This window comes from Halyomorpha halys, unplaced genomic scaffold (assembly GCF_000696795.3).
Source record: "Halyomorpha halys isolate HHAL.00 unplaced genomic scaffold, Hhal_1.1 Scaffold1259.1, whole genome shotgun sequence".
NCBI classification, from domain to species: domain Eukaryota; kingdom Metazoa; phylum Arthropoda; class Insecta; order Hemiptera; family Pentatomidae; genus Halyomorpha; species Halyomorpha halys.
Window position 1 is genome coordinate 336,578 of NW_027106004.1, and position 8,397 is coordinate 344,974.

The 8,397-nt window shown below is 29.4% G+C and overlaps 3 non-coding genes across 3 annotated transcripts; all 3 read right to left on the minus strand.

The window, feature by feature from the left end:
• Positions 1 to 1,640: 1,640 nt before the first annotated feature.
• On the minus strand, positions 1,641 to 1,740 carry TRNAY-GUA (transfer RNA tyrosine (anticodon GUA)). The gene is made up of 2 exons: positions 1,704 to 1,740; positions 1,641 to 1,676 (listed from the first exon to the last, which is right to left on the minus strand). It is a non-coding gene; the product is annotated as a tRNA-Tyr (tRNA).
• Positions 1,741 to 2,018: 278 nt separating this feature from the next.
• TRNAY-GUA (transfer RNA tyrosine (anticodon GUA)) lies at positions 2,019 to 2,115 on the minus strand. The gene is made up of 2 exons: positions 2,079 to 2,115; positions 2,019 to 2,054 (listed from the first exon to the last, which is right to left on the minus strand). It is a non-coding gene; the product is annotated as a tRNA-Tyr (tRNA).
• Positions 2,116 to 2,393: 278 nt separating this feature from the next.
• Positions 2,394 to 2,484, minus strand: TRNAY-GUA (transfer RNA tyrosine (anticodon GUA)). The gene is given in 2 exon segments: positions 2,394 to 2,429; positions 2,448 to 2,484. It is a non-coding gene; the product is annotated as a tRNA-Tyr (tRNA).
• Positions 2,485 to 8,397: the final 5,913 nt, after the last annotated feature.

The following is an 8,397-nucleotide window of genomic DNA, read 5'->3' on the forward strand; positions in this document are numbered from 1 at the left end:
TAGCCACTGTAGATCACTTCAATAATGTTCAAGGACAATGTTCCCTAAACTTATGATTTATATCAATTTAATGATTTTCCTGACACTAGGTACCCTCATTAAAAAAAAAAAAAAAATCACCGTCTCTTTCTGAACGGACAGTTCTCCCCAAAAGACACACCTTCCTGTGGTTAGTTTTTAATATCCAGTCTGGAAGTAAAGTAACTTCAGATCATTTGACAAGAAACCTAACCACCCCTTTTTAAAGACAGGAATAGTTAAATTTTTGTCACCGATTTGTAAATTTAAATTACAGTATGAAAAATGACACTTAAATAACGTTAAAAAATTGTAGAAATGATAATTTAATGATTTGATATAAATACATGCATTTAAATATCACTACTTTGCTTGATTAGTGACACAACTAAAAAAAACTGACAAATCACTCTAAGCAAATTGTTGTACAAAATAAAAAATAATGAGAATCATGACACTAGCACGATTGAAAAGGAACAGAGTTAAACACTTACTAAATAATGATGATGGTTTTTTTTTATTAATTTATTTATTTTTATTTATAACTGTATTAAATTATATACAACTAGTAAATTAGCTATTGGACATAAGTGCTTGGGACCATCTTCTTTTCAGACGTCTAGAGTGATTATCGGTTATTGAAGAAGAAGCCAGGCTAGAAAAAATTGAGGTGGTTGGGAAGTTTATTATGGAAGGATTGGTATCTGGTTCTGACCAAATCGACAACTTGATTACTGGACGATTGGATGACTTGATTGGTGACAAAGTAAGGAGCGATTTTACGAAGGATTGGATACAAGAGAAATTCTAAGGTTTAGTGGAGCCTCAAAGCTCAACTCCGTATGTCCAGATAGGCTTGAATATAGTCGATCTTTTGTAATGGATTGGAAGTTCAGACAGTTTGTCTCGTGAATGTTATAATAGTCGGAATCGACGAGTAGTTTTTGCCTTGTCAGTCGTTTGTCCAGATGTAGTCCTAATTAACATGATGCATTTGAAAAAAAAATATTATGTTGCAAGTTGGATATCGAAATGATAACAGTGACAATTGCATAGTATGCAGTTCCACCAATACAACAATAATTAAGTAAAAATAAAAAAGTTGAGATCGACAGGGTTAAAGAGATATTACATTTCGAGACTGATTTAAAGCATTTGATAAAGTAATTTAATTTGCTTATTTTTGTACTGTTAATTAAAAAAATAGCATCTAAGGCCGGAAGGTTCTATGTTTCTGTTATTATGATCTTACACTTTTGTTATCCGGTTTTATGATTTTTACATCATGATTTTGATTTAATTTGTTAAGGTCTCAAAAAAATTGACGTAAAGCAGAGAAGTTGTTACTACAAATACTGAGAAAGAGAGAGGATTAAATCTAAAACATAACAGCAATTTTGAATTGTCCAACTGACCAATGGTTTGGGGAATGTTTCCCGGAAATTCGTCAAAACATTTTTGGAAAACTTCTCTTTGTAAGTAACGTTGATAAGGATTTTGGGGATAATAATATCTGTGATCAATTTGTTACCAAAATTTTCTCAGTTTTAAGTAGGTTATCAAATTTCAATTGTCCCAATTTTCTTTGTTTTTTTAATTATTTAGAAATTCATAAAAAAATTTCCTCCGGGCCGGATTTGAACCAGCGACCTATGGATATCGGTTATTAGTTACACTTTCATCAACTACAGTCCACCGCTCTACCAACTGAGCTACCAGAGGGGGTATACCGTAATTATGTATTTAAAGTTATCGAAATTATTTTGGTTCTAAGTTCTAAATGAGTTTTAAAGACCAATACTTTTTACGGTAATTAGGTTTAAAAGATAGTTTGGCAACCGCTTTAGGATTGTTAAAAAATTGTAGAGAAACTTTTATGATTTATTACAATGATATTTTACCTTGGACTCCAGATCTTGTTATTTTCTGTAATCTCATAATTAACATTCACATTATATAATAAATAAGTCTAATTTATTAGGTAAATTAGTAAAAGAAATTCCTCCGGGCCGGATTTGAACCAGCGACCTATGGATATCGGTTAGTTACACTTTCATCAACTACAGTCCACCGCTCTACCAACTGAGCTACCAGAGGGGGTATACCGTAATTATGTATTTAAAGTTATCGAAATTATTTTGGTTCTAAGTTCTAAATGAGTTTTAAAGACCAATACTTTTTACGGTAATTAGGTTTAAAAGATAGTTTGGCAACCGCTTTAGGATTGTTAAAAAATTGTAGAGAAACTTTTATGATTTATTACAATGATATTTTACCTTGGACTCCAGATCTTGTTATTTTCTGTAATCTCATAATTAACATTCACATTATATAATAAATAAGTCTAATTTATTAGGTAAATTAGTAAAAGAAATTCCTCCGGGCCGGATTTGAACCAGCGACCTATGGATATCAGTCACTTTCACCAACTACAGTCCACCGCTCTACCAACTGAGCTACCAGAGGAGATGATATGTTATTGTAAGCTTTCAGATTATCCAGAGTGTTTCTAAAAATTAATTAGGCTAAAAACATTCTCGAGGTAGATAAATAATGATAATTGAATTCATGTACTTCAACTAATTATTTCAGTTACTATACGAACTTTTATAATTTCATTTATTTCCATTGTACGATGGTACTTCTCTGATTACAATCCCGTTAAAGTATCAACTGGAGATGCTATTGGGAGAAAAAGAGAGGATAGGATCTTTTCCACGGTCTTTTCAAAGATTTTATCAATACTAGTTTAATTTAAGCTTAGCTAAGAAATATTGATGGCAACCGGAAACTTGATCTACTTACTTTTGGTTACTTTTACAACTTTATTTGTCCTAGTAGGAATATAAACCATAAAAGTTTTAGTAGTTCTTGGATTGTTTATCATTAAGAATTCCTGCAAAATAACATTAAAATTTATCACTTTTTTTTTATAGTTCGTTCCCTTCCTGAATATTCTACTCAAATTATTTTCGGCGAAGGTAACATCATATTTAATTTTCAGTTAAAAAGTATTTAAAAAATGTGCAGTGTTCAACACGTTTCAAAACAGCTATTACATAATTCTTCAGGATTACTTTAGAGTATTCTTGATATATCGCTAACTGAAATTAACATCTGACAATTGTCATAACTACCATAGAAACAGGAAAAATTTGTTTTTTTAAATTTTATTTATTGCTTACAACGGTTATTTTTTTAAATAATAATAAACCATGGAAATAACTATAAAAAATTTGGTATTTAAGCCCTGTCAGATTATTTCAATGAGGATAAGACCACGTGATTGCACATTGATGATATAATTAATATTTGTACCCCCCTTGATAAACATATTCAGAACCATTTTAAAAAAATTAAAAAGTGTAAAATCGATTGTATGAAGTGGTACTTCCAGTGTAAAAGTTGTAATATCCCTCATACGCTAATTTATTTTTTATTTATTTAATTTATATAATTTTTTTTATTAAAATTTTAGTATTGGACTAATTATCTACTATTTTTTTTTATTAAATATTGTATTGAATCTCTAGAGTCCTCTAATATAAAAGTTAGGGGGCTTGAACAACGGATAATTCAAAGTAGAGAGAATAGATTGATTCGAGAAAGAGCTCCTTCTAAACTTGGCCATTAACGTCGATTAGACTTTCCTTCCAAGGTGGAAGGAGCTTCTTCATGTCTGCTCACAACTTTCACATTAGTTTCCAAATATGAAAAATCTATTTCCAACAAGTTAGCTAACAATGGCTTCAAGAATGGGAATTGGACTTGCACAAGAGTAGGAAGTTTACCAAAACGTTGTTAGTTAGCTTAGTAAAGACAATTTCTAAATAACTAAATATGTTTAGGGTAAACTTTTTTTTATGTAGTTTTGTTATTTGTGTGATGTAGTTAAAATTGCACATTAGGCTTCGACGCAGGATTTTTTTTTATGTGTTCATAATTAATAAAATATATCAATTTTTTTTTTATAAAGAAACCCACATCATTCGTTCATTCATAGGTGTCATTCCTGGATAATAAACAGAAGAACGAACTGAAAGATATTTCGGCTGTTCAAATTGCAAATTCTTATATGGGATGGGAAGCATCTAGGTTTCTTTTCTGTTGTTGCTTCCTTTTTTGTAATACTCTTTTTTACGGCTGCCCGTTTTATACCACCAGGAAATTTTCAAAAAGGAGTTGTAATTTGACGGATTGGCGGATAATTATTATTACTTGAATTCGAAATGTATAGTAATATAAATAAAAACAATCATTTAGTATTTTGTATCAATAAAATTAGATTTATCTAACTAAGTAATTTCATTGATGATAAAATTATCGTTTCAATTGCGTTTCGTTATTAAAATATAAACCTGTATCACTATTGAATATTATGTGAAATAAGGTACATGGTAATAATAAAGATACATTTAATTCAGACTAAGATTTGTAATTTATCATTTTTCGGAGTGCATAAGCATATTGCAAATTCTATCATTTTAAGTTATATTCCCTGATTTTGAGAGATATGTATCATTAACAATCACACACTTAAAACCTGGTTTCAGGAAAGCATTATGTAATAATTATAACCCTTATTCATAAACTTTATAAAGTAAATGAGAGATTTGAATTTTTTATTTTATTTTAGTCTTTCATTTAAAAAATTACATCTGCTATGGTCCGACGAGATGACATCTTTCGGTCTGTGCTAAATAACACATAAAGATGATAGACATAAGTGATATGTCATTATTACAATTTTGACTATTAGGGCATTATGGAGGCTATACAATTTTAAAACTAGATAAGTACAATATGAATTGATCTCAAGTGATACAACTAATAATTTAGTCAACACCTACTAAAATTTAAACAAAGTAAAAAATAAATAATAATTATTAAAAGAATTACATTAAAAATAATAATAATAAAAATAACTCAAAGGACTAATTAAGAAAATAATTTTCTTTCTAAATACAAAATATTTGATAAGAAACTTTTTATATTACATAGCATTTTTTAAACTATTGAAAATTTTTATTACCTTATGAAGGTCTTGAAATTATAAAACACATTTGTTTCAAAGAGATTCAGTCTGTTTGTGTTCCTCTGATTAATTTTATTTTAGGGTGTTCTGTATACATCACAAAAGCTTATTGTAAACATAATGAATATGATATATCAGATGAATTGTTTATATTATGTTTAACAAACGCAATATTGTTGATAGACGGAGATGGGCCCGGCGAGGTGACCAGCGATGGACGACGGCACTACACTCGCGAACAGCCCGGAGTATTCCGTCGGTCCTAGTTACACCATTAGCCCATGGTAAGTCAATTTATTTAATTATTGTAAAAATATATATTTTTACGATTTTAACAATTTATTACTATTTAATTTACTTACTGTCAATTTTATCTCTATTATTACAATTTATAATCTGAGAATTCAGCCTTTAAAAAAAGAATTGAGCCTTTTATTTTGAAGAAAATGTGTCAAAAAAAGTCAATAACGATGTATATCAAATATTTGTTTCTAGTTTTTGAGATAGAGGAGACTTTAAAATATATTTTATTTTACAAAAGGAAACTAAGTAAGATAATAGATTAAAAAAACAAAAGTAAACTAAGATATGGCCAAACAGAGTTTATTTGAAAAAAGTAAATAAGCTCATTTTCGTATAACTTTTCAAAATTTTAAAATAATTTTTACCCATACATTATTCTCTTTCTTTGTTACATTATTTTAGTTGTTTGTATCTTTTTTAGCACTGAAAACGCCCTGAAAAGTGCAGCAAAATGTAGGCTCATAATAAACAGTTCTGCTACTCTTTGTATTATTTTTACATCTTCCTTTTATATACTACACACGGCCAATAAACGATCTTTCAATATTTTATTTTAAGATTATAGTTTGATGGAAAAGAAAAAAATATATTTTACCAACTACTTACCGTGTAAGTAAAACAGCGTTATTTAATAGCATTTTTGTTTTTGAGATTTCTTCTTAATCTTGAATCATTAACATGTAGAATTCGTAAACTTTCTTATATTGTCTGATGAACTTTCTTGGTAATTAGTCAAATGTGATTGATCAGAAATAAAATATTTAAACCCTACCAAGAAATGATATTTTATGTTTCAAGATATGTGAAATTTAAAAATCAAATAAAAGACGCTTTTCTGACTCCAGACGAAGATACAGGGTCTTCGCCATTTCGCCTACCGCTGTACCTGGATGGGGGAAGCGACGAAGACATGACCACGACGGCGAAGAAGTCATATAAGCAATATCTTGATATATGAGATGTTCTGTCAATATTTTATATTTAACACAATAATATTTTCGATTACTCACTAATCCATATAGCCCTTTATTTGGTCTTAAAATATAAGTGCTCATTAATAAGCAGGAAGTCTCACTATTCAACCCTTCCCCCTTTTCCACACTAATTTAAATAGTATTTTCAACATACATTCGGGATACCTGAAGTAAGACATGGACAGGTCCCGATTTAAACAAAATTTTTAAATTTAAAATATAATATTATACAATATGAATTGGTAAAATATTAATGTGAGTACATTTTACTCACCTGCTGTAAATAATAATTTTTATTCCTATTTAGATATTTTGCTATATTATAATTTCATTTCTTATAATTTCAACCTATTACAATTTACTATTTAATTTATTTATTACTAATATAATAAGATTTCCTACTTTTATAAAATATCGATATTCTTAATCCTTCTGCCAATTTAGAATGTTCACAACTTGCTCTTATCATGTCCTAATGTTATTATTTTACCACACTGAATTTTTACTTTGTAGCCCTGAAGGCCTGTAATTAGGATCGAAACATCGGCATTCAATAAATAATTTATACTATTTTTATTTTGTAGCAATAAAAATTAATGCACTACCTGAACCATCTTACTCTTAGTATTTTTTTTCTATTTATTATTGCACATTTACAACGGTATTTACATAAAAACACATTAAATAAATTTGATGTAATACCATATAAAAGTGGGGTGATATACGCATATAGAAAAACTGCCCATTGGTAGCACTCTAAACTCTTAGTATTTTAAATTTATTTAGTATCGCCTCTATTATAGAGAGTCATTGGTGGTTAAGACATAATAATTATTCTTATTTTTTTTTTTTAATAATTATGATAATAACGGGAACCTTCACAACTTGTGAAGGGTTAGTGGTTCGAAACTTTGTAAGGAAGTAATATATTTAGAACAACGGTTATACAAATTCAAACTAAACCTGCCAGATTCTTCCCTAATTAAGGGTACCTACTTAATGAGACCGGATGAAATCCAGAAGTGCTCAAAATCCACATGACTCAGGGCTACAGTAACAGAATAAATAATTATCAGTCACAGCCGGATTCGAACAAGGGATAATTATTTTTTTTCTTTTTGTAAACTGACAAGTTTATGGACTATTAGTTTCTGATAAGATCGTGTATGGATGGGGGCATTTGAATTGGTCCTAAGGGTTATATAATGGGAATATTATCATGAATTTTTTTTTATGATTTTGTTTTTCTCACATTATTACACGCGAAGGGGTGTATAGCCCCCGGAATAGATTACCATAGTTCAATACTCAATATCTAATCATAGGATAAAATAATTTCTTCTCTTCTGGCTTCCCGTTACTAGTTAGCTCACGGCAGCGAAGCATTACATCAACAACCTTAGAGTTTATAAGACTCCAATCTTCTCCCCCATTCCGATTGGGGTTTTAATTTAAATCCCCCTCATCCAATCATCCAGCCAATTCGTGCTTTCTGTATTGGGAGGCGCTGATTTTTCTGGGGATTGTTGACTGCTCTATCTACTATCTCCTTTTTCCAATATTCCTGAATGCACGAGTATCCAAGTAAAAAAAAAATATTTATCCTGGTAGCATTTAATAAATCTTAGAAGTTAATTATTTTAAGAAATAACAATATTCATTGAAAAATATGCTTAAATAATTCGTATTTCTAGGAGATAAAGACCTTAAAATGTATGCAGTCTGGAGCCTCTAAACATCTTTGGATTCAAGCGATATCCTTGAATTCTTTTTGCACATATGCCATTTTGTTGGTAGAGTTCAGAAATTATTAACGAGAACAGATAAGCTATATGACGGGAAACTATATCAACAATTAAAACAAGATTTTGATTTATGGGCATGCAGAAAACGCTACTTTGACATAGCCATGTTCCCTGTACCATAATTAATAAATGCATTGAGTTTATAGATACACAGCATACCATAGCTGGTAAAACAACTGTTTTTACTAAAAATATGTAAATTATATATTAAAAAATGTATAACATATAAAAAAACAAAAATATATAAGGTAAAGCATATGTT